A 26,317-nucleotide genomic window follows, 5' to 3' on the forward strand; every position below is an offset into this window, starting at 1 on the left:
GGGGGGGGGGGGGGGGGGGGGGCGACGACGATTTACGAGTTATTTTTCTAATCGTTAAGCGAATATTCGTGTATATCGAAGGTACCAATGGGTGCATTTCCGAAGCACGCACGGATTTTACGAGCTGCCCCTGTCCTGTCCTGCCTACGGCCGGTTAATGCCTCGATATCCGCATATCGCGATCCACTCGCACACGCACACATATACATTGTTATATAGATATATGTAAAATATCTCTCGTCGCTCTTCTGCGCGTTTATTATATTATATCGCCCATCGGTTAACACACAGATATTTTTAATTTTCAATTTATGAAAACGAGCAGCGCGTCAGAGATCCCCCGATGATCTCTGCGAGCGCGTTAAATAGATTATGTATTATAAATATGATGTACGTCGTCGTTGCCGCTCGCCCGCCTGGGTGTATGACATTTTTCGAGCTTTTGATTCACAAATATTTCAACAATTTTCATTGGCCGCTGCAGTTTGTTATGTATTATATATACGCACTTTCAATTAATCACTGCTATTTTTTTCTTTTTTTTTTACGTATTTAATATAATTCACGCGAGCGAGGGGTAGCGGCAATTCCGAGCGCCGTTTCGTTATATATTTTCGTCGTCGTAGTCGTGTTTAAGCGGTGTTTTCAACGAAAAATATAAGCTTTTAATAAAATGCGCGCGCGCTTCCGGGCGACTACGACGACGACGTCAAAAAAAAAAAAAAAAAAAAAAAAAAANAAAAAAAAAAAAAAAAAAAAAAAGACGAATGAATTGGAAAAGGAAAAAAAAAATGTCAAAACTAAACACTCGAACGAAAGTCCACGGGGTTGGCGCGCAATTCTAAAGTCCGTGTAGCTGTACATTAAAAGTTTGATTGTCGAGAGAGAAAGAGAGAAAAGTAACGAGACAGTTGCAACTCTCGTTCACGGAGCAATTTCAAATTAAATAATTCAGAAAATAAAGAGAGTAAAAAAAAAGAAGAAAAAGATGAGAGCAGCCGAGGCAGCAGCGACGAAAGCTAGTCGAGCAAAGCAAAACAACGCGTCGCTGCTGCTGCTGCTGCAGAGAGGGCAAAAAGAGGTATATACGCATCTGCCTGTCTGTGTGTGTAGAGTAGAGAAAGAGTGGCGAAAAACGCGCATGTACGCACGATCGAGAAAAAGAGAGAGAGAGAAAGAGGGAAAGAGCGTTAAAAAGTCGAATCAGTGAATAGTCGATTACCTGGCCTACTAAAGCTCGTTGCCGCTACTACTGCAACCTCCTACCGCCCCCCGAAACTACCCCCAGCCCCATTCTCTATACACGGTCTTTCTCTCTCTCTCTTCCTCTTTGAGCCGAAAACTTTTCTGACTCGACGAGTTTTAACGCGGCGGCGGCGGACGGGCAATGGCGGCAGCGGCCTTGTACGTACATACACACGCGCATACATGTATACGCGCGATATATTCTACAGTTGTACGAGGCTCTGCTGGTATATATAGACCACCACCGCTACTACTACTACTACAACCACGACCGTATCGCCAACGAGCAGGTATAGCAGTACAGCAGCAGCCACAGCCGACGCGCAATGTGCGCAATGCGGCCTGCACAAAACTTCTGCCATTACCTATACATGCTTGCCGCTGCTTGCTTGCTTGCTTGACTGTACTGCACTGCACTGCATACATACATGCACGTACACACACACACACACACGTGCGTGTGCTGGCAGCAGGACTTTTATGCCCTCGCGGCCGGGGCGAAATTATCGGGCCAAGAGTGGTATTATGGTATAGCACTGCCATACCGGGACCGCCGCTGCCGCCTATATAAGCGAATAAGAAGGGTAATTAAATACGTCTACTGGTAGTTGTGCGAGGATCGAAATTTGCAATGTACTGCCGTCGTCGTATGCTGCTGCTGCTGCTGCGAATTGCTTTAATTTTTTAGACTCGCGAGTGTGCCGCTGTTCGCGTTCCTTTCCAGTTCTGCTATATTACTACTTTCTTCTTTTTTTTTTCTTCTTCTCTTGCACGCCCGAACGAGCGAGTGCGCGCTAAGCCTCTTCAATTATTTCTACCCAGCAGTCTGGAACTTTTTGAAAACGACTGCACCTACGCGAATATATCCCCCCGCGTCGTTCGCGATATATATAATGATATAATATCCAGACTACGCCCGATAGTATAGGTAGGTATGTGTGGTTACAGTTATATACACAAGTTTTTTTTTTGGTTTTCAATTCTGACGACGATGACGTTTGAAAGCTCGATGACGATGACGATCATACAGGAGACGCAGCAGCACGATGAAAATGTATGAATTGGGGGGGGAGTGAAAGATAAACAAATAATATATACTTTTGATATGCACCTATATACCCGATGAATTCTCTCTCTCTCTCTCTCTCGAGGATGCTGCTGCGAGGCAAAAGATTACGTAACGACTCGACCAATTAAGCACAAGATAGAGAGAGATATATATATTCTTTATGGAGCGAGGATGGAAAAGCTCTTACTCATCCTTTCCTCGTGAAAGGGAAAAGAGATAGAGAGAGAGAGAGGGAGCGAATCGTTGAAAAAGAATCAAAGGTATGTAAAGTGGAACATCGTGCGGATGATAAGTCGTTTTCATGAGTGGTGGTGGAATGGAAATAAGTATTATAAAGAGAGAGAGAGAGAACGAGTGAAAAAAAAACGAAACCCCCCCAAAGAGGAACTGGGGCTTTTACTTCTCGAGTGCGATAGTTTATGCAGATTATGAGCCCCAGCGCACCAAGTTGCGCAAGCGAGCGAGGCGAGGCGAGCGTGTGCATGACTTTGCAGCAACCTGCACCGAGGTAGCAAGCAACGTCACGGGGTACTTTGTTGCAGTTAGTGGAGAGAGTAAAAAAAAAAGTAAAAAAAAAAAAAAAAAAGAAAGAAAGAAGAGAGTGAAAAAGAAGGATCATTGCACGACGTTAACACACCTTTTGCAACGCGCCCCGCAGTGTGTATCAATTTCTTCTGCTGCCTCGCTCGCCTCCTCTGTGATGGTTCGCGCTGCTGCAGTTTTCCGATAGTTAGCCGGCGAAGGGACAAGGACGAGGACGACGTGGATTCGCGAGTCGACGCACACAAAACGTGATCGGGATTGCCAATCGCTCGCCCAAAGTTAAGCTTACACAACGAGGAAATCAAACAAATTTCGAGGAGGGTGGTTGTTTTCCTCTCTTCTTTTTTTTTCGTTGTTGCCCTCCATCGTACGGATACACTCAACGATCCTCTAACTTGAAAAAAAAAAAAAGATAAAGTAAAGGATGCTCGAGCCTTGGGTGTAGGATACGAAACGTCAAAAAAAGAAACGAGCTTTACCGGAGCACTATGCGGAGAGGGGAGATCGCGCAGTGCTTTATGTATACGTAGGTATATACACTGTACGCGAGGCGGAAAGAAAAAGCGCGAGGAGTTATAAGAGTAACTTTCTCGGGCATCAATTATAAACCTATATGTGTGCAAGCTTTAGCTAGATTTCGAGCGCCTGAAATTCGATCGACGAAAGATTCATTGGCTTCTCTACGTATGCGCCGTTATATATAAGAGTACGTATATGGGTAATGCTGTGACAAATTTCGACGTGAATCCAAAAATTAAGAGCGATAACGCAGTAATGCTCAAATGTAAAACGTATTGAACTATTGACAGTTTTGACATTAAGAAACTCTTGGTTCGAAATTTATACTCAAATATAAACGTTTTGATTGAAAAATAATGCTCTAATAGTCGTTTAATTTTTTTTATGGATTGAAACAAAAATGTATGAAAATTTAATCATAATTATATTCGGCATCCGCCACTAAGTGTTGAGTACCTCGATATCTATAAATCTGCAAGTGGCAAAGTAAAAGTAATTGTATGTGTGCTTATACAGACAAGGTTTTGTAACTATGATACAGATAATTCATACTTTGCTCTACCACCAGATGGCGGCCACCACGATCTGTAAATCTGCAAGTGGTAAATTAAAAAAAAGTATTCAAGTATAAGCGAAGTTTTGAAAATATCGTAAATTCAATGTCACCGCAGCTTTATGTGATACTGCCTATGTTCAGGAGTCACCTGCTGCTCTTTATACTCGTAAGGGCGTATCGGCAATACTCTTAAAATTATCGAATTTTCAATCCATAAACTATTAGAGGAGGCGTACGGCCGTGAATCTTTACCCGCGAGTAGTTTACTTTTAAGCCGGTAAAAATCTTTTGAGTCTTGTCTATGCATTGTTTCATCAACCTCATCCTATATCTAGTGCCTTTCAATTACAAGAAAAATTTCGCCTAATTTCATGCGAAGATTCAAATATGGTCACGCCAATTACGAAGTTGGTAAATACACGCATTTAATTGCCAAACTCTTCTTCAACGACGGGCAAGAAAAAATGCGAGACATTCAAGAGAATTCATCCCTCCACAAAGAGTCATCTAGAACTCGGAGAGAAAGGAAGAGAAAGGGAGAGAGAGAGAGAGAGAGAGAAATACCACGCTTGGCACTCGGAGAGATGATTCTTTCGTCCGTCCGATTGGATTTCCTTACCGTCTTTTTTACGTATATAGAATCGTATTACTCTCGCTTCGCATCTTCATCGAAGTTCCTTTTTCCCTCCTTTTTTCTTTCCATCTATTTCTCTCTATGTCTTTTGAAAGCGAAAAAAAAGAAGAAACAAAAGTACAATTATACGTTTACATCCTTGATATATAGATAAAAGAAGGAGATTAAGTTGCAACAGGATGGATCTATTTTCGCGTTTTCATAGACGTTTACCTCAATTTGACACGGCTCTTGCTCACAGGGCTTTTATCGTTTTATATATATTTTTTCTCTGTCTCTCTTTCTCTTTCTGCCTCCGCACGCTGACATCTCTCTGCTGCCGTCAAGCTGATATTTTTTTCTTTCTCGACGATGGATAGATTTTATTTTATTTTATTTTTTTTTATTTTTTACAGACTAGTTCTCTGCGCACGAAGAGAACCAGAGAGAGAGAGAGAGAGAGAGAGAGAGAGAGAGAGAAAAGGAGAGATTATTTGACGTATAACAAACAATCGTCGGACTAATTGCAGGTCAGAGCTAGCTAGCTAGCTCGCCCGCTCGCCCGCGCACGCACACGTGAGCCTTTCTTATTTGATTAAACATAGCATTTTTGAGGCATAAACACACACACTCACGTGCGTAATTATTTTGCTCTGTCGCATGCTCACGGGTTATTAATTTTTTTTTTGCTTTTTTTATTTATTTATTTTTTTTCGCCAACTTCTGCTGCAACGCTGAATAATTATATCTCGTTCCCTCGCCCCCCCCCCCCCCNGTGTCCATACCGGCAGAAAAGAATTTGCATATTATCAGTTGTTGAGGCTCTACATCGTACGATGACGAGACTGTTTTTTTTTTGCTTTACTCTTTCTTTCTTTCGTATTTTGCGCTCCCTCGTTGCTGTGTAGACAACGAATCTCCCGGCGCACGCACAGAGTGCACACCGCGCTGCATGCCGGGATCGCGAAACTTTCCTTTGAGAAAAAAAAAGAGTCGAGTTGAAAAAAAGAAAAAAAGGGACGGGGGCCTCTCTTTGTGTGTGTACGTATATAGGCACGCTCGCAGGATATTATCTGGAGCGAAACTTATTTTTAACGATCATTAAACTTTTCAACTTCGACGGAGTATGAGTACATAAGCGACGTTATTTTATAACGTAGCTGCTGTAAGGCTGTAAGACACGGCTAAAGCTCGATTATTTAAAGCCGCAACGCAGAGCGGCGTAATGCGCGCGCAAAACGATTGATACTTTTCCTCATGTACAAAGATCGACTTCGGATCGGATCGCGTGAGTTTGGTATAGGTATACCGGTGTAGGACCTTGAGTTTATCCGCGAAAAAGCTCGATAACAAAAAAAAAAAAAAAAAAAAAAAAAACGACAACAACAGCAGCAGCAGCACTCGACACGTAGCAGGAAGCGAGCGCGAGCTTGTACAAGAGAGGGGCGTGTACACAAAAGCCCTTTTTCTCGCTGTGCCGCGCGGCCTAGGCTAATACCGATGATGATAAATCTGCCCGTTGCTCTCTGCCGCGCGTATAGGTTATTACGTGTCAATTTTCCCTTCCCACTACTAGTACAGTACGCTTGGGGTAGTGCACGCGAGCCACGCTGTGCTTTTTTTTTTGCACGTTGCGCGCGACATTAAAAGTATACAAGGTACCCGTGGGCTTATTTTTTTGCTGGCAGTAGTTAAAAAAAAAATCTCCAAGCAATTAGCGCGCAGCGCCCTCTTCTGCGAAGTCGTGCATGAACTCGAGCGATCGGAGGCCATAAGCGTGCGTAAAGAGTGGTAAATCAAGGAAGAGCTCGTGAATCACCGAAAGTCTCTTGCGGCGCGCGAGATGTATACGCGACGTAATGGAGACAAAAGAGAGAGAAGGTCGTCGAGATGCGGCTCGAAATAAAACTTATATAAAATAAAGAAAGTCGAGCTTGCGCAAGCTGTTCAAAAAATAGAGAACGAAGAAGAGGAGGGAAGAGAGCTCGAAGAGCAGCGGCGGCAAAAGAAAAAGAGGAGAGAAGACAGGAGCTGGCTGGCAAACGAGAAGGATTGGGCTCGCGGTAACGAATACGTAAGTACAGTAACCCCCCGCAGCCGCGCGTCGAGTCGAGTCGACTGATAGATCGATCGACGACAGGTGACCTACCCGCCCGAGCTACTACCCGCGCTGATACCGCACGAGTGTCGTCGTCGTCGTACATCGTCGTTTCTCTCACTTTCTCTCGTCACGCGCTTGCGGCTCCACCATCGCTATATACCTGACGCTTGTTTTTTTGCCTAGGCAGCTGTTATTCCACGTCGAGTCGGTCGCTTTTTCAAACGAGCTTTCGCGCGGGCGCGCGTGGAAAAAAATACATATTATATGCGTACGTGCGCACGCACGTGACACTCGTCAATCGTATATTATTTGGTAATGTGCGGTGATGGATCGTGTCCGCGTCGTGGAAAATGAATCTTTCCTCTCTTTTATTTATCAGACAAAAAAAAAAACAGCAACAACAACATCCACAGTTTGATAATAATAACCACGCGTCGAAAGGGTCTTTTCGCAGTCCCCGCGAGAAAACGGAGACTCTTGGAGCGCGGCGCTTTTATTTGCCACACTCGTATATTTTCATACGGCCTGGCTGCGTCGAGAAAGTTACACAACGAGGAAATGAAGAGGTGCAGCAGTCGCGTCTTCGTCGAGAGAGAGAGAGAGAGAGAGAGAGGGATAGTAGTTATATACTTTTGGGGGAGCCGATGGGGCCTAGAGAGCGAGAGAGAGAGAGAATTTCTCACGGGAGCCCTTTTTCCTTCCAACCCCGCGCGCGCTTGCTCGCGAGCGAACGAGTCGAGGAAAGTTGTGTGTGCAGCCGTACTGCTGCAGCAATTCCTATGGAGAGAGCTGGTGAATCGATTCATTCGACTGAGCAGCGGCAGATAGAGAGCAGAGAGCAGAGCGGAGCGGCGAAAACTCGTTGGACTCTTTTCACTTTTGGACTTTTGGCCTTTTTGCTTATGCAGAGTACGTTACTCCCCCCCTTGCCTTCGTCGATCAAACTCCCGTAGATATATGCGCGGCGCTCGCGTGCAAAAAAAAAAGAAACCACGTTGAAACGTCTTCGCACTTGCTGTACGCGCATCGGTAACGAGGACAAATTGTACAGCCGCAGAAAAAGAAGGTTTCACTTTTTTCCCCCCGAGTGAAAAAAATTGTTATTTTCCTGAAATAAAATAATCGTCGATATATATGAGCGCGCGTAACTCGAAACATTCGTTAGCTCTGTACACACGACGGCGTGTGCACGATACGAAATATGTTTATAAGCTCGACTCGGTGCCGCTGCTACTCTACCCACAGAGTCTCGTGCCGTGTAAACAGACAGAGGCTCGCTCTCCCTCTCGCGAGCTTATGTACTGCACATTGTAAGAACGAACCTCGACGCAAGCCCGCGCGCTAACGAGAGTTGCGAGACTTTGGATGTGTGTGGGTGTGTGTGTGTGTGTGTGTGTGCATCGCGAACTACAGCTACTCTTCGCGAGGAATGAATGCGCTCGAGTATGCTGTGCACACACATTCGCGTTGTATATACACACACACATACAGCTGTTTATAAGGCGTTTATAATTTCAAAGAGCCTGAAACGTGTAAATCAAGCGTGATAGGGCTTGATGTAAGCGACTATGATAACAAGAGTGAGGGAAGGCAGAGAGGCCACCCCGACTTCGCTGTGTTTACATTTTGATTTGTTGCAGAATTAAATGCTTCATATTGTACTTGTGTTTACCGTTGCAAACGGGTATAACAAGGAGACCGTTACAGCTCTTCGGGTCACGGATCCAAGGCCAACAGATTTTTTGTGCACTCCTAACGAGAGAAAAAAAATTGCTGCATTTTTTTCTTCTGATATCGTGAGCCTTGAGCTTCAATTTTGAATTTATTTCATTCAAAAATCCTTGCCATATTTTATATTGAAAATCATTAACGTTACAGAGAGAAATACAAAGAATCGGCAGTTTTAGAATCAGCTTTGGGTAAACATGCTCAACTTATATAATGGCCAAGTAACAAAAAATGACAATTTGAAGTTTTCAAAACGTAAGGCTACTATAATTGACTCGTTTTTAGCCATTTTTTGTTACAAGTATTAAAGCGCACTTTAAATTTCTTGCAAGAGACCGCTTCAACAAATTCACTCAATTCAAGTACGATATTTACCATTTTCGGTCTTTGCCACAAGGTGGCGAGTACCTTAAATCTGCAAGTGGAAAAATAAATTTTTACTTTTTACGCGCCCGAAATATGAATTCATTGAGATTATTTCAGTAGTGGACGCTGTACGACTTACCATTTGTACCTACACAGGCGTAGCCTGAACTGCAGGATTATTAATCATTAAACTTTTTCGCGATTGTTAGAAACTAGTACGTATTCTCTTTTTTGAAAACTCGCGGGAAGTTATTTTTATTATATCTGATTGAAACGGAGCATCTGAAAGATGATTTTTCCATGTTCAATCGTAGTATTTATTAGTTTTTTAATCATTGTACACAGAACGAAAAATATGGGTTCAGGCCTGGAAAAATGAAAATAGTGGTACAAATCGAAGCAAGATTTTGACACGCGAACAATGAATCCTCGAAAAGCAACTAACCAGAATTCGTAGCTTGCTAGAATAATTAACTCATCGAAGCACCTTTGTATCGTACTTAATTTTATTTTTCTTATCTTTTTTCAGATTAATTTCTGTTTCAGTCCTAAATGACGCGGGTTGGTAGGCATATAATAAAAACACCATCCCTCGCTATATATACAGTTGTTATTTTTCCGCAGAGCACCGAACCTCTATTATAACTCTCTCTCTCCCTCTCTGCCTCCTAGAAGTGTCTCGGCAGTTTGAAAAGCAATTTAGCTTTCGCGGATCAGATATACAAGTTATATATAGATCGCGCCGTGTTCTCTAGAGGGATATGCCATTTCATCGTTCCACGCATTTTTTTGTTTCTCATCCTTTATATAATACGAGCGAGAGTCATTATTCGCCGCCTGCCCCCGACCCAACAACGGGACTTCAATTCAAACGTCCACGAACAAAAAAAATTGTTGTTCTTTTATCCTCTCCACTTCGCCCCCTTCTTCTTCTTCTTCTTCTTCTTCTTCTTCTTCTTTCCATGGTCATCTTTTTTGCATCATCACATTTCTTTTGCTGGTCGAGCGAACGAGCGCGCGGCGGGGCAAGAGAGAGAGAGAAAGCAGAACGAGAGAAGAGAGAAAAGCCAGCAGCTAGCCAGAGCTAGCTCGTCGGCCCTCGGAGGAAAAATTGGCACGGAATGCAATTAAAAGATTCTCATTCTTTGAGAAGCGAGCGAGCGAAAGATAGAGATTAGCGAAAGGAAATAAGCGAACGATTAAAAGAAAACGCTTTTGTACCGGCGCCAGCAGCTAGAGCTCGACTCTTTGCTGCGCCTCGCGTGCATTGCTGCACCTTTGTGGTATATAAGAAGCGGTGGCGGCGGCTTCTTGACTATTTAATTCCTTATTACATCGAGGACAAAGAGAGGAGAGGAGGACTCTGTTTTTCCAAACCGCAGAGTAGTCGATAATCGATATCGCTCGACTCACTTCTGTCAGCAGGCAAGGAAAAACACGCGTGATTTATCTCTTTGGCTTTTGAGCTGCTATCTCGGCTCTCCGACCCTAACTCTCATCCATATAATACACGGTTAAATATTTCATTGAACAATTTTCAGAGAGAGAGAGAGAGAGAGAGGGGCAGGGCGCGCAGGCCAGCAGCAGCTTTATAAAATCAGTCAAAGAGAATTTTCCACGCATTAAATCTACAAGGAGATAGAAAAAAGGAGCTTCTGCTGCTTCTGTTGCTGCTGTCGCTTCTCGCGTGGAGGACACAAAAGTCGACGTCGTCGTCGTCGTCGTCGGTGGGGGGAGGAGGAAGCCGATCGAGCGAAAACAGAAGGCAGCGAAGAGGAGAGACAGAGAGAAGAGAAAGAAAAAAGGCGGCAATAGCAGAAGAAGAATTGGAAGTGCATTATCGTCGCGCCAATTAGCCGAGATGGGAGAGCAGCAGTAGTAGAGGAGAGAGAGAGAGAGAGAGAGAGAGAAGAAGAAAAGGCAATGGTAATACTCAGGTCACTGAGCAAGAGGCTAATTGGACCGTGTATATATACTCGTCGTCGGAGTTCGGAGTCGTCGTCGTCGTAGTCGTAGAAGCCGCTAAAAGGGATACTCGATGATTAGCCCATCGTTTCAGTCTGATTTTTCCATTGCGCGCACCGCGCCGACAAATGATAAGAACTTGAAACCGACGTAATGAGCTTATCGTCGGTGATTCCTTATAGATAATAAGTTCTCTCTCTTTCCCTCTTCGATTGTTATTTTATTCATCGCCACGGAGTATATAGTAGTCGTGTGCCTTTGTGCTTCGGCGATATTCAAAGATCATTTGGATGCGAGCCCTGCGATCCTGCTCTACTACCTTGAAATCGAAATTTGATAAACTTTTTTTCGATAACTCGACGTTTTCAATTTTTCACCCGAAATATCGGATCACTTTGTGCAAAATCTCGTATTGAATACATTGGCATTAAACTACTCGTCCGATGTGAAGGATCTATATATATATATAGATCGATAAGTTCAAAAGTTGATGTACTAAAGAGTCGTGCAGCGAACTTCGGCGTCAAAGCTCAAATTACACACTAAACATATATGAGAAAAGTAAGATTGAATCATTCTCCAATTATCGAAAATAAAAATTCTTTAAAATTATTGAACATAATACTTTCCCGTCTCTAGGTATCTTTGCGTTCGTTCAAAAATGAGCTCGAATTTATTTGTCAACAATTTACACTCGCTGCATGTATATAGGGGTCCAATAAATCAACGTCACATCGACTAATGCATCCGGTCGAATTTTAACGACAAATGTCCTCTCGAGGTCGATTGAAAAAAGACGAGGAACCTCTACACCGATCTAATGACTGATATCACATATACGTATACAGGCTTCTCACTCACGCGCTCCCTCATTTGTCGTTGCAGTAGTAGCAACGCGCGCGCGGATTAGCTTTACCGATCAATCTTATAGCCCAACGACGAGTCGAGTCGAGTAGAGAGAAGCAGTTGTGCGCGAATAAAAAAAAGGGGCTGAGAGAGAAGGAATAGATATCGAGAAAGAGAGGAAGAGAAAGGTGGGATTTACCCCTCTCAACGCTGCCAACGAACGGTAATGTCCTTTTGAATGAGACACGTCTGAGGGTGTTGCTCGCGCCTCGGATATCCCTTTGGAGTCGGATTTTTTTCCTTTCTTTTTTTTTTTTTTTTTTTTTTTTTTTTTTTTTTTTTTTTTTTATTCTCTTTATTTTTATTTTCCAGAGGCTCTTACCTCGCCACGCGCACGGCTTCCGACTCTTCGAGGAGAGAGAGAAAAAGAGAAAGAGAGAGAGCAGATCGAGAGGAAAGGTATATAAGTGGGATTTCTTTCGCCTGTGTAAGGCATGTGTTTACGTCGTGTTTGTGAGATTTATACGGATGAAAAGACAAGTGGATCGTCGTCGACGCGCGCGCGCGCGGCCCTTTTTAAGAAGCTTGTGATCTTGATAAATTGATCGTCGCCTCCGCTGCGCTGCAGTGCAAGAGCGGGTCAAGTGATGTTTTTTCGCTCTCTTCTGGTATTTTTTTTATTTTTAACCCTTTTTGTGGCAAATAAGAGGGCGAAATTCATTGAAACTGAGCTAGTGCCGGGTATTTCGAGCAATATTTTGCGCAACAAGCACTAAATCTTAATAAACTTCCAAAAGTAACGGCGGCAGTGCATGTGTGCGGTAAAGTATAAAAAAAAAAAAAAAACAGCTGCACCTTTAAAGCGCGAGCGCAGGCCGTTATCGTCTACGCAGAGGCATAATAAAAAGCCCCCCGCGCGCGGAGGGAGGCAGAAAGGTCATTACGAAAAAATCAACCTCAAATAAAGTGAAAAAAAAATAAAGGGAACATTAACTGCGAGCTCATACTCTCGTATACACACGCTGCAGGTCTAAGGTAGCGGCGGCGGCAGCAGCAGCAAAGACGCGTGTGTGTATGTAGAAGTAAAAGTATGATGAAAGATAAATCTTCTATCCCTCCCTTGTATAGCGAAGTAAAAGAGGAAAAAAAAAATTTTTTTTTTTTATAACACGCGAGTCGCCAAATCTGTTTATATCGTGCCGCGCGGTGATTTTGTACCTTTGGCGCGGTGGCAGCGGTCGCCGCCACCGCGCCGCGTATATTTCAAGATTATGCTCATTTACTTTGGGATTTTTCATTGGAACGAATGAAAAAAAAATAAATAACTAAAATAAAATTGCACGCGCGATGAACGTAGATAAATACACGAGAATTACGATTCGTTTTGATTTTCCTTATAAAATTTCTCTCTGGCTCGCTGCGAAAGTGGTGTATAATCGTCGATGGAACGTATATAGATCGTCCGAGTAACAAGTTTTCTGCTGCTGCTGCCTTATAAGAAGAATTTAAAAGCGGAAGACAGCCAACTTGCGTTCTAAGTACATACGAAAGTTCAAATAATAAAAGAGAACGAGGCAGCAGCAGCTGGAGCAGTAGCAGCAACAGTAGCAGAAAAGAAAGAGCAGTACAGCAGCAGCAGTACAGAGCCAGCACTTATATAAGAACTAATTTGGTAAGCATAATAATAGATATACATTATATACACGCCTTTAAAAGACGCGCGCACGAAGGGAGGAGGGAGGATGAGGCGAAGGTAAAGGTACTACTACTACTACACTACTTGATGGATAATGGAGTTGGCAAAGTTTTTGCGTGACAATCGAAAAGATGAGAGGAGCAGCGGCGGCGGCAGCAGCAGCAGCAACGAAGACGGATAAGAAAATTTACCCCCCTTACTTACCCACCCCCAAGCCGCCGCTGCTATATCTAACGAAGAACAATAAAACAGCCGAGAGGGCCCGGGTAAGAACGAGAAAGAGAGATAAAATGGTCGAAAAACGACATCGAGGACGACTCGCAGCAGCTGATGTAGCATTTATATGCGAGGGTACTCGACTCGTTGTCTGATTTTTCTTCAGTCGTAATAACATAACTTTTGAAATCGCTCAAAAGTTTTAGCTCGCGAAATATCAATCGTCGTACTCGCAGAAAAAGGGAGAGAGAGAGAGAGAGAGAGAGAGAGAAAAAAGTCTTGACCACGAATGGAGCTGCTGCAGCTACAAATTTACATAGCGTAAATACGTCATTTTACCGTGAAGCGAAAAGAAAAAGGCCTGACTCTCTCTATCTATCGTGTGCCCGCACTCGTGACCCCGACTATATATACACACTTTTTTTTTCATCCCCTTAATTTCAGGCCGAACTAGATCGTCCTCGAAGGTCTTCTTTTTTTCTTCCACAACTACGTATACACACCAGGTACGACTGCTACCACTACTAGCTCGAAGCTTAAAAAAGAGTATCAGCGGCAGCACACTCCTCTCTCTCTCTCTCTCTCTCTCTCGTGTGCGCAACGAAATAGGGCTCTACGTCATCCAACCCCACCTGGCCTCTCTCTCGGCGCTCTTTCTTGAATGTATGCCGCAGTATGTGTGTGCAATAGCAGCAGCATCAACAGCAGCAGTATAGCTAGTGGCAGTCTATGGTACGCCAGGTGAATGCGAATCGATGATGATGCTACAGCACGAAAATTGAGATCGGAAAGATTGTGTATGTATACCTTGGAAAATGTGGACTACCTACTCCAGAGTCTCTCTACTCTCTGGGTTTATATTGGAAATTTTCCTTTTTATTCCCCCCCAACCTTGAGACAATATTGTAAAGAAAATACAAAATAGGATTACCCTACGCGCGCACGCACGTATCTACGAGCGAGCTAGCTGGAATTCTTATTTGTCGAATTTCTACATTTAAATCGGTGACGTGCGCTGTTTGCTGCAGCTGCTCTGATTTTGCCCCTCCTTTTTTATTTTTATTTTTCATTTCAATGGAGTCTGCTGCATCATGTAAATAGGCAAGAAAAGAAGTAGAGAAAAAAGAAGAAGAAGAAGAACACATGTATGCATCGAGTTAAACGATTCGCGAGTTCTCGAATGCGCCCAATCAAAATCGTACTTGGGCGCATCGAGCGGTAGCTACGATGCACACAAACCCACACACACACACACAGAATAATGTCAAATCGCAGACACGTTGCCGTTCTCTGTAATCATCGTAGTAGTCGATGATGATGGTGGGTCGGGGTAACCTTGGCAACATTACCATTCGAATTTCGAGCGTTTAGTAAGTAGTTCTCTCTTTTTTCGTACACGAGTTGGTCCTTTTTCTCCCCTCGACTAGCCCGCGTGCGTTCACTCGCAATAAAGAGATAAGAAGTGTCCTTGCTCTCCTATACGTACCATTCAGCTCTCTCTCGCTCTGTCTTTATCTCGCATTATAGGCACAGGGAAAATTGCAAACAAAAGCCAACAATCGTACTATCTTGGTGCGCGCCTCTATACTCCACTTGGAAGTAAAACATTTTGAGCGTGCATAAGGAGCTTTCTTATTCACGGTATATACGAGGCTGTATGGGGATGAGGAGGAGGAGGAGTAGCGGCGGTGGTGGCAACTTTTCGTCCTACGCTACGTATGAGAAACGAAATTCCTGCCCTCTTCCTCGCCTTCTTGTGCCCTGTACGTGGCATCTACAATCGACTGGCACGATTTTCTCGCATTTGCTTCTTCCTCCTTCTCTTGTTCCTTTTCTATTCTTGGTTTTTTCTTCTTCTTCTTATTTCCTGCGCATTGCCCGAAAACTTTTTTACTTTGGCTGGACTCAACTTGTATGGATTTTCATTGTTCAAGGAAACTAGTAATATGTGCTATTAGCTATATATATTATTTACTTGAATTTGCCTGTACGTGTGGTCCAAGAGCCATTCGGCCCGAAATCCCACCAATGTTCGATACTTTGCGACAACTATCGGAACGAGGAGTTGTGATGACTGGATAATTCTACATGAGCAAAGCGATCGAATGATTTTTTAGAAACTTATCACAATTATTTTGCAATTTAAAAAATGACTGCAAGAAACTATTTCTTTTCAGATTCGAAATTCACATATCCTAGTACATTGAAAATCATGTTTGAAGAAAAATTATTCTATATGAATATTTCATTTCAATACAGCTACAGATTGTAAAGGACCGATTTTTTAAGACCTATGTATTCCCTTGTGGAAATTCTCAACATTGAATGGCTTGTGTAACGTTTCTTCAACATTTTGTAGCCACGAAATGCTTTAAGCTTATTTTGCATTTTAATTGTAATCTTTACAGTTTCTGAAAATTAATTGAACTTGAAGTTTTATTGAAACCTTGCTATGATTTGTAAAATTATTTTTACTTTGCCACTTGCTAATTTGCCGATAAAGGTGCTCGCCATCTAGTGGTGGAAACTTAAGCTCGTATTGCCTTATTAAAAGTAAATGAAAGCTGATCCAACTTTTTTGGAGTAATTTAATTGTTATTTTGAAATCATTTAAAATTTTCTTAATATTTGTAACATAATTATAACAAACAAAATGCCGAAAACAAACCGTACATAACGTTACATATTTAATAGTAACGTTAGTCAAAAAATTTTAAATGTTCATTTAATCGATATATTAAGCCATTATTTATATTAAACATATCGGCCAGGGTTCTTGTGAACGATAAATTTTTACACCTATTAAATATACATATTTTTATGTATTAAGGAGGTACCTCCGCTCAAAATTTACCGAAGAGATTCGACTCAAACTTCGTACACTAATCCTTTTTAATGATACAAATGAACTTGCAAAATTGTATGCAAGTTCAGTACTTCGTTTAGAAGATATTCGTATTTCAATTTAACATTGAGTCGAATGAGAAAGTCAGTTACAAGAGAATATCTCAAAATTTACCGAAAAGATTCGAGTAAAATTTTATGTGTATCATAATTAACTACCAAAGAACGTACGGTTAAATTTTCGTAGACATTGGATACCTTTTTAATGCTCAATTAATTAATAATAATTGATTGACATTAATCTAGGGACATTTGACCAGAATTTTGCCGGCGGGAGCGGATGACATAACCTAACATTTTTGAATTTCTCAGCGAAACGCAAATATCTTATATTATTTATAACAAAGACTATAATGACCGATAATTTATAGAAATTCAAAATTAAATAAATAATGGGTTGTTTAAATTTATATCAATAATGTTTTATTCAATATAAACATTTTTTTTTATAAAATATGATTGAAAAATAACAAAATTTTATAAGTTTAATTATAAACTTCTTAAGATTAACGACACCAGCCGAGCAGTAAAAATATTGAGTTTTTCACAGTTGGTAGTTCTGCTCGGAGGTACCTCCTTAAATTCCAATCTGAAGTCAGATAATTGATATTTTCTGTTTGTTTTTAATAAAAATCAAAAAAAACAACCTCATTTCTCATCAATTTTTAATAATTTTTATGGATTTATTTAAAAAATGATAAAAAATTTAAATCGCTCCAATTTTAATTAAAATTTTATAAATTAAAAGCAAAAGAACTCTCCAGCGGGGAATCGAACCCCGGTCTCCCGCGTGACAGGCGGGGATACTGACCACTATACTACTGAAGATTTGATAATTGGAGTCGTCAGGCGATAAAAAATCGATAAATTGCGACTCCGAATTATTCGGAGCAATCGCGACTCCAAAAAATTAATACTCGAGCTGTCGAAGAGGCAGCACGTATATTTGTGAGCTCCGTGATTGGTAACTCTATTAGAAATTTCTATTGGATTGACTCATCTTATTTCATTTATAATCTAATTTATATTTCCCCCCCCCCCCCCTTCTTTATCTGAAATTGCTAAACTCCCTCCAAAATATTTCTTAATTTACAAATATAAAAATTTGATCAACAGTACATCGTATACACGTGGCATAGAGTCTTAAATTTTGTTCACATAAAGGCATTAAGAGCCAATGATGAAAATAATGGGAGTAAAAAAACATTAACCACATTATTCTAAATGCTCCGAAAACTCAAACTCAACGAAAGTTTATTAACGACAGTTCACCTAACTACCACCCCTAAGCTCAAACGCTCAACATTTACGTATTCTCGTAACTGAGGGATAATGTTAAAATCGAACAAAAAAAAGTCAATGGACGCTTTTTTTTAAAAACGTTGCTCACCTTATCTTTGCTTCCTACACAATATACAGTAGCCTGCGCGCATACAAGAGCTCGCGTAAGAACGAATAATTATGCAGCAATTTTCGTTGCCTCGCGAAACAAGGTTATACGACAATTTTTTCCTCATACTAACCGACAATCATCTTATTTTCTGAAAAATTCTATGCGCGGACGCTCACACACACAAACAAGCACACACACACACACACACACATACACCAAGCAAGTTGAGAAAGAAAGAGAAAGCGAGAGCGGACGTAAAAAAAAAAAAAAAAAAAAAAAAAAGGAAGAAAATGTCGTTGGCTAACGTCAAGTCACTCGTGCGCCGTTAATAAATAAGGTATTTCGTCGCTTTTCATACACACACACATACATACGTGCATAGTAATATACTAAGAAAAAAACTGCTGCAGATCCGAAAGTGGGGGAGGCACAAACTGCTCGTTTTAAATTTGCCCGCATATTCATAAGGCGGTATAAGCGCGAGTTGTGCGCGACACACACAGACACAAACAAACACACGCACTCATACAAAAACTGTATAAATGCAGTATCGAGTTGTGTGTATATATTGGTGCATGCATCGAGGGTTAATTACGGCTGCGAGCGAGCAAACATGTACACACACACAGGCACGCACGTACTTTATATTATATAGACGTTGGCGTGCGCTTGCATTAGGGGAGACCATACCGATCGTGCACTGCCTGCGAGTCACATACACGAGGACTAGGTGTATTTTATATATATACATTTTTTTTCTTTTAACGTCGACGTTTTTTACGACGCAGCGCGAGCGCAATCCCTTTTTTTCTCAAGAGCGTCGGTGCAGGGAGGAGAACGGGTTTATAAGCAGCTGCGGGGCCGTATACCGCTGTTTTTACGGCTTTTTTCCACGACGTTTATATCTGTGTAATGATTCGGCGCGGTCACAATATTAAATGAATAATGAACCGCGTGGAGGTATACGTCGAGACGATTAAAAATATATGAATACATATACACGCTACCACCGCTACTCGAGATCGGGAAGATAAGTAAACACGGAGAAAACATGATCGCGATTGAAAGGAATTAGTTGAATCTAACGCACGCCGTAAAAGTGCAGTTATTGACTGCGAAGGTAAAGGAGTAGGATTGTAACGATCATAGCTACCGTCCGAGATTTTTTTTTTTTTTTGGAGTTCGAGTTCATTTTTCTACCAGTCATTTATAACGCGCGCCTCGGTCGAGAAAGAGAGAGAGAGAGAGAGAGAAGCTCGTTAATGGAGTTGATGGAGTAAGTTTCTCCCGGAGCACAAGGTGTAGACCTAATCGAAGTTTGGACGAACTTTCAAACGAATGTACGTGGGTGGTGGAGGGCCAAGCCCACGCCGAGAGAGTGGGAGAAGGCAAAAGGCAAGTGTGTTATTTTTAAAGTTAATGACAGACTGTCATACTCAGTAATGCGTCCTAATTTCTCAAAATTTTGATGAGATTTCGAGAGAGAGAGAGAGAGAGAGCGGGCGAAAGACAGAGCGCGCGAGCATTCGTAATTAATCAAGATGTAAATTTACCCGGCCACTCGCGGGGTTCCGAAAATGAAATGAAAAAAAAACTCTTCGCCCCAGTCCATAATTCGACGTAATGAGAGTAGTTTTGAAACTAAAAATTCGTTAAGAGATAAAAGAAAATAAGCTTTGGACACGAAGATGGTAGTATTTTTTTGCCGATCTCTCAGAAGCGCAGTAGTACACGCGAGTCCTCTCGCGAGTCGAGTTGAAAAAAAAAAGAGGCAGCGAGAAGCCGCAGAGAAAAATCAAAATAAAACTGCTCCGCCCCCGCTAGAGTTGCGTAAAACTAATGTAAATCTCGACTTTTTAAAGAAACATTAATTGTTTTGAATGCTCGCGGATGAAGGAATCCCTTAAAGTTTTCGTATATAAGAAAACTCTCGAGCACATACAGCCGCAGTACCGTGCGCCACTGTACAACCGTCGTCCCGTTGCTGCTGCTGCTTCTTCTTCTGCTGCTGCTGCTGCTGGGAGAGAAAAAGAGAGAGAACGAGGTCAAGTGTACTTCTAACATTACAAAAGTCAAGTGAAAGAGAGAAAGAAAAGTTTTCCGTGCGTCACTATTCTAAGAATTTAGAGCGACGATTTCATGACAACTGCTGCTGCTGCCGCCGTAGCAGCAGCTTCCGAAATTGTACGAAATTAAATTAGAGAAAATTTTCGTCATCAGAATATTCACGAGACCTTATAGTAGAACATTTTCTTCTTCCTCCGGTTGCTTGTTCGCTCTCACCTCGCCCTCTCTCTCTCTCTCTCTCTCTCTCTTTCTCTCTTACTTTTCTCCTTTGCCACTTGTCGGGCTTAACAATTCAATTGCTTTACGCGCGCGCGTTATATTTTCCTTTGAATGGACAAACAAGGATAGATAACGCGAAGAAATATTTGTCGGCAATCAAAATATTTTAATATTAAAAGCTCTATTTCTAATTCACGAGAGTTACTTATAATAAATCTTGCATAGGCTATACAAACTCGTCAACAAGCGCAGTTTTATGTTCCTTTCATTAAATTTAGATCCACAAACAAAGATTAAATCTCATCGAGCAAAAATTTTTACGCGAGTCCCGAAAGGAGAAGAAAAATCGTAATCGAGAGCGAAATTACCGATAAAATCACCATAATCTGTAAAGAAGTGTGTGCGTGTGTATGTGTGTGGGTGTGTGTATGTATGTGAGAGGCGGAAACTGTGCGTGTGTGAGCAAGAAGAGAGAGAGTAGGAACCGTCTTGAACGTATAACTACTCTTGGCTGACCTAGAATCTCGTTGCGGGACTTTATCGTCTTGACCGCAGAGCGCGCGTATAGTCCGCGCGTTAACAAGCTTCGCTGGCAATTGCCCTCGTATATTTCGTTTTTTTTTCTCTCTTTCTTTCTTTCTCTCTCTGTCTCTCTTCTTCTTCCTCTTCTTCTTATTTTTTTTTTTTGTAAAATACTCAAGCCCACCCCGACGTTGCTCCTTTTAACGAGCCGTAACGCGCAAGCCGTAAATATATCGCAACACCGAAGCACGAGAGGAAAAAAAGGAAAAAAGCTCCCATATATACACCCAAAGAGAGAGAGAGAGAGACTCGCCCCGAAAATATCGATATAATTACGTTAAAACGTTACGATACACGAGGCTCGGTATTAACGAGGCGCAGCGCGAGGTCGACGAATTGACTTTGGAAGTTGCAAGAGAGAGCGTTAATTAGCGCGCTTGTTTCGATGATACTGCACCGCTGCACCGCTGCCTTCGCGCGTGGAGAGTCGGAGTTTGCCAAGGCGTATAATAGAACGTGGACGGCATAGAAGTGCTGCTCCTGTGCTTGCATCGTGGCAACTGTATACAGGTATATATATATACAGGCAGAGAGTTAGATATCGAACTTGCAGACCACTTCTTGATGCCGTTTAGAGTTTCGAGGAGCGAGCTCGAGCTATAGCTCGCGCGCAAGCAAGTAAGCAAGGCCATTGCGGGGGTAATTGTCGAAATGCAGAGCAGCAGGCCTCGTTTTAGTGGTAGTGTACATTTATATGGGTTATATCGCGTCAACTGACTTGACTCATATTTTGTTTTTTTTTTGCTTCCAGTCAAATGTATGCACTCACAACTTTTGTCACTTGGATACCCAGCTTATACTTTAAATTACATTAAGCCTAATTTAGTCTGATTTCTCACGCAACGTTGAGAAAACTATATACAAACGATGACATTCTCGTCACGATGCATTTCACGCGTCGAGAGAGAAAAGCGCCCCTCAAGATACGTACGTATACGTCCATGTAACGCGTTTTACATTACACTACGTACGTACGTATACGAGAGAAGGCAAGCGAAAAGAAGAAAGGGCTGAAGCAGGGAAAAAAATCTTTTGATAAGTTCTCTCCTTGCCTTTTCGAGCGTAGATCGACAGTATACACAGTATGTATACAGCGCGGCGCGGCGCTGAACACACGTTTTGTTCGGCTACTGCTGCTGCCGCTCGATATATAGAACACTGCATGTACGCGTTTATTCGGCGCACGTACGCGTTACAGAAAATCGAAATATTAACATCCTTCTTTGCTGAATCTTTCTCTCTCTTTCTCTCTCTCTCTCTCTCTCTCTCTCTCTCTCTCCCTCGTTCGATTTGACTCGGGAGCCGTTTTTGGCACTGGTAAAGAGAAACAAAAAAAAAAAAAGAAAGAAAGATATGCCACTTCTGCAGCTCTCTCTCTCTCTCTCTCTCTCTCTCTCTCTCTCTCTCTCTCTCTCTCTCTCTCTCNCTCTCTCTCTCTCTCTCTCTCTCTCTCTCTCTCTCTCTCTCTCTCTCTCTCTCTCTCTCTACCTACTATTACGTGTGTACGTATGCCACGTGTGCAGCAGAGCTCGATGCGCGCAGCAATGTTATACATGTGCCAATATTATGCGTGCCATAGACAGATGCTGTCGATATCTGCGAACGCCATCCATAACCCGCCGAACAGAGAGAAAGAGCCTATAGCACGTATATATATTTTACTCTCTCTGCCTCCTCGGCAGCAGCGGCGCGTCAACGCCCGAGTGGTAGGTAGCGATGCATTGTGTTGATCCTTTGTTAATGCGTATACGTGTAAAGGCAGCCCCCCTGACGACTCGACTCGACTCGAGGTGCAGCTCTGATTAACAAGCCCGCGAGCGCCAAGGTATTACGATACGAACTGCAGTATGTATGTGTATGTGTGTGTGCGCAAGGCCATAATTATTACGCGCGTTCCGAAGGAAACTCCCTCAACAGGCGTAGCGTACGGCACGTTATCAATACAAGAGCAGCAGCAGCAGCAGCAGCAGCATCCCTCCAGCAGCAGCTCATTATAACTACGGCTTGATTTAAGGATCATTAACCCGTACAACGTGTGGCACATTGCGCGACGTTAATCTCGCCGACCGTACCGTACCTACTACTATACGTATATATATGTATGTAAGGGGCGCCGCGCAAATTAACCGCGAGATTTCGGGCTCGTACATGTCTCAATAATAGGATATAGCTAGCGATCCACGCGGGCTCCACCACCGCCGCCGTCGTCGTGTCGTAAATCCTCTCTCGCGAGCGCAGAGAATCTTCTCTGCGGAGAGCCAAAAATTAATCGATCGTTTATCGAGTCATTTCACCCAACCTGGTCTCCGGATTATAATCATCTGGAGTGTCTTATAATATATATCTCGATCATAGATATAATAATAACCGTGCTGATTATGTGTTTCGTCGAGGCGCGCGGGAGCGCAAAGGCAATTTCTCTCGCTCTTAGACCACCCACCCACCAATCCAGCGGAGAGAGAGAGGTAGATTATTAGATAATCGACGAGCTGCTGCCACTGCTTGGCTGCTTCAACCTCGTCCAACTTACTTACCCAGCTAGCTAGACGGCCAATTTTCTGCCTGCCCGAGCGCACCGATATATCAGCCTACATATAAGCGTTACGGCGTGGCGGCGTCAAGCAGCTGCCTTGGCAAGCAAGCGAGCGAGCGAGTGCCAGCCAGCGCCGCGTCCCGATGATAATTATTCAAAAGTTCCTCGACGCTTCGGCAATTTTTCAACACTATACCGTATGTATTACCCCAAAGGCCCATGGCGAGCGAGCGAGAAGCCGAGGCAAGCGTCACGAGAGAGAGAGAGGAGGTGGGAGAACTTTTCGATGCCGTGAGTGAGTAGGACGAAAGAGAGCAGAGAGAGAGAGAGAGAGCAAACTTTTCATACCCAGTTTTGCAAGAGTTTTAAAGTTCTTCCCTTATAATTCCTTCTTCCTCTCTTTTCCGCCCTGTGCTCTCTCTCTCTCTCTCTCTCTCTCTCTCTCTCTCTCACTCTACCTTATTTTCTTTTTTATTCTATTTTTTTCACCTATCTTTTTGTTAGTCTGAGAGATTTTTGAGTCGCTTCTTTTTTTTCCCTACTTCGTGACAAGTTGCCCGCTACTGCTGCTGCACGCGCGCTCGAGGTTATGAAGCGATCGCGAGAACAAATTTTCAAGTAAACTTTTTCGCACGAATTAGGATAATTAACCTTAACGTAAGTTACGCAACTCGAGGCCTATGCGAAATAAATAAAACGAATAAACGCCAAACCGTTGAGGTATTACGAGGGGATGTGTAAAAGCAGTCCGACTTAACATCGACTCGTACTACTTAATTTTTTTTTCGCCGATTCGAGAGTGAATAAAAAAATCGACGTCCAATTTAAACTTTCTCTCTGCTATAAAATATTATTTCTCAAGCCTCTTTCGTAATGCACACACATACATACACTACGTTAATCGTTTCTTTGCGCAAGATAGTTCGCGCAGCAGGAGCAGATCCCCTTAAGAGCCGAAAAATAGTTTCTCTATTTCTCCTTTTTTTGCGCAGCAGCAGCAAACTGGTAAGCGCTCTGGTCGGTGTAGCCTAGTAGTACCACCTAGTGCCTCCCTCCGAAAAAGTCGATCGTATAAATCGCCCAGTTTGGCACGAAGCTATGAAGGAAATTGAACGTCACGAGTCACGGCGCCCTTTCCCTCCCTCGCGCGCTACACTGCACATGCACTCTTTATGCCGCTGCTGTGCAACCTCTACCCAAGAGAGATAGTCACGATAGAGAGGTTGTCAAGGAAGAATGAGCTTTGTGAAAAAAAAGAAAGAATAAAGAAAAAAAAAGAAATAGAGGTCAACATTTTTTGGAATATTCTTTTCCCTGGGCGTATGGCGCTGGTCGTCGTCGTCATCGTGACTTTTATTTCGTGCGTACAGTACTACTATACAGAAACTCAATTTTCGGACTTTACAAAAAAAAAAATATAGTGCATTGAAAAACGGGGGGAAGCTGTTTATACGTGTGTAGCCTCGGAGTCAAAAACGAGTCAAGCCTCTTCAAGATTTATACAAACTTAAGCGTCTCTCTCTCTCTCTCTCTCTCTCTCTCTCTCTCTAGCTCACAAGCTTTTCAAACTGATGCCTTGAATTATGCAAAAACTTTGTCTGCAGAAGTGACTATAGATATATTATATATATAAAGCACGCTCGTACAGCAGCAGCGGCAGCAGTGGACGAAACGGGCGGCGGTGGCGACGGCACACCAACCACCATCGTGCTTTTTGCGCGTGGCGCTTGCGGCGAACAAAGTGCCCAGGGTTATAAGTAATTAACGCTTCTCTCTCCCTCTTTCTCTCCCCACGCGAACTTGCATTATATGACCCGGCCTGCACTGCGTATAGACAGAACTAACACGGAGGTATAGCAAATATCATCGTAGAAGAGAAAACTTGTTCTTGAGCCGAGTTTTAACGCTGACGATCGAGGAATCGACTCGAGATTTGATTTACTTTTATCGGCCGGTGTATTATCCCGCAGCTTAAATCAATCGCGCTCCCGACGCGTGATCGGTATATAGATAAATTTTATATTTATTACCACGTGTGCGTTCTGCTGCTACGTGAGAAAGGAGCGACGGAAAAAAAAGAAGAAGAGGAAAATCGTCTCGATGCATGTATACACGTGTGTATGTGTGTGCGAGAAAGTCTCGGGACACAATTTTTCACGCCTATTTTCCTCCAATAGCAGCAACGACTACGACGACGACGACAACGACGATAGGAAACTTTCTCGCACCTCTATACTATATATGTACGAGCTTGCAGTGTGCTTTCTGACTCTCTCTCTCTCTCTCTCTATACATGCAGCGATCCAAAGAGATAAGTATTTCATGAAAGTGCCACGCTACATCGTTGCCGACGACGACGACGACGATGACGATATAGAATTGCTTATCTTATACGCAGAGAGAGCTCTATATACTGCTCATACGCGAAAGCTTTGATTCAATAGTTCTCTATATACTATATATATAGCACGTTATGCATGCGGCAGCACCGACACGTTTATATATCCGGCTCGTATACTTTTCCTTTCTTTTTTTCCTCTACTCTCTTTCTTTCTTTCTTTTTATCTTCCCTCCATCGGATCAAGCTTGGTCGAATGATAAAACGCGTTAAATAGGATAAGTCGAGTGTCGTACGCCGCTGCTACTGCTGCAGTTCAGGCAGCAGCTCAAGGCAACGATAAAGTAATCCAAGCAAGTTTTCTCGTCTCTCTCGACGTCAGCTCGCTTTCCCCCTATAGCTCCGACACGTCTCTTTTATATATACATAAAGTGTATATATATATCGCACGTATAATTAGTCGATTCGATCAATCTTACTCGGCTACTTACCCACCAGTGCGCGGCCAGCGGTGGTGCGTTTATAATATAATAATCATATGTGTATCAAAATGCCATGTGGCGTGTGGTGGCCGTGGGAGCTTACCTGAAACATACGAATGAAAAGTTCATCGATTAAAAACGGACTTGAATAATGGAAAAAATAGCTTTGCACGTTCTACGTGTATATACCATATAACTGGCACACAATGTTATATTCGTGTGTGTGTGTGTGTGTGTGTGTGTGTGTGTGTGTGTGTGTATGCGCAGCGCAATGAAATTAATCTCCATCCAATTATTTCGTGCAATATGATTTATTCAATGAAAAGACCAAAGAAG

The 26,317-nt window shown here is 42.6% G+C and overlaps 1 protein-coding gene and 1 non-coding gene across 2 annotated transcripts in view; both read right to left on the reverse strand.

Annotated features, from left to right (window-relative positions):
- LOC106656465 overlaps positions 1–26,317 on the reverse strand; it is a 187,788-nt gene that overhangs the window by 116,612 nt on the left and 44,859 nt on the right. The window lies entirely within an intron of this gene.
- Trnad-guc lies at positions 17,124–17,195 on the reverse strand. The gene has a single exon. It is a non-coding gene; the product is annotated as a tRNA-Asp (tRNA).

This window comes from Trichogramma pretiosum, unplaced genomic scaffold (assembly GCF_000599845.2).
Source record: "Trichogramma pretiosum strain Unisexual culture from Peru unplaced genomic scaffold, Tpre_2.0 scaffold20, whole genome shotgun sequence".
In the NCBI taxonomy this organism is placed as follows: Eukaryota; Metazoa; Arthropoda; class Insecta; order Hymenoptera; family Trichogrammatidae; genus Trichogramma; species Trichogramma pretiosum.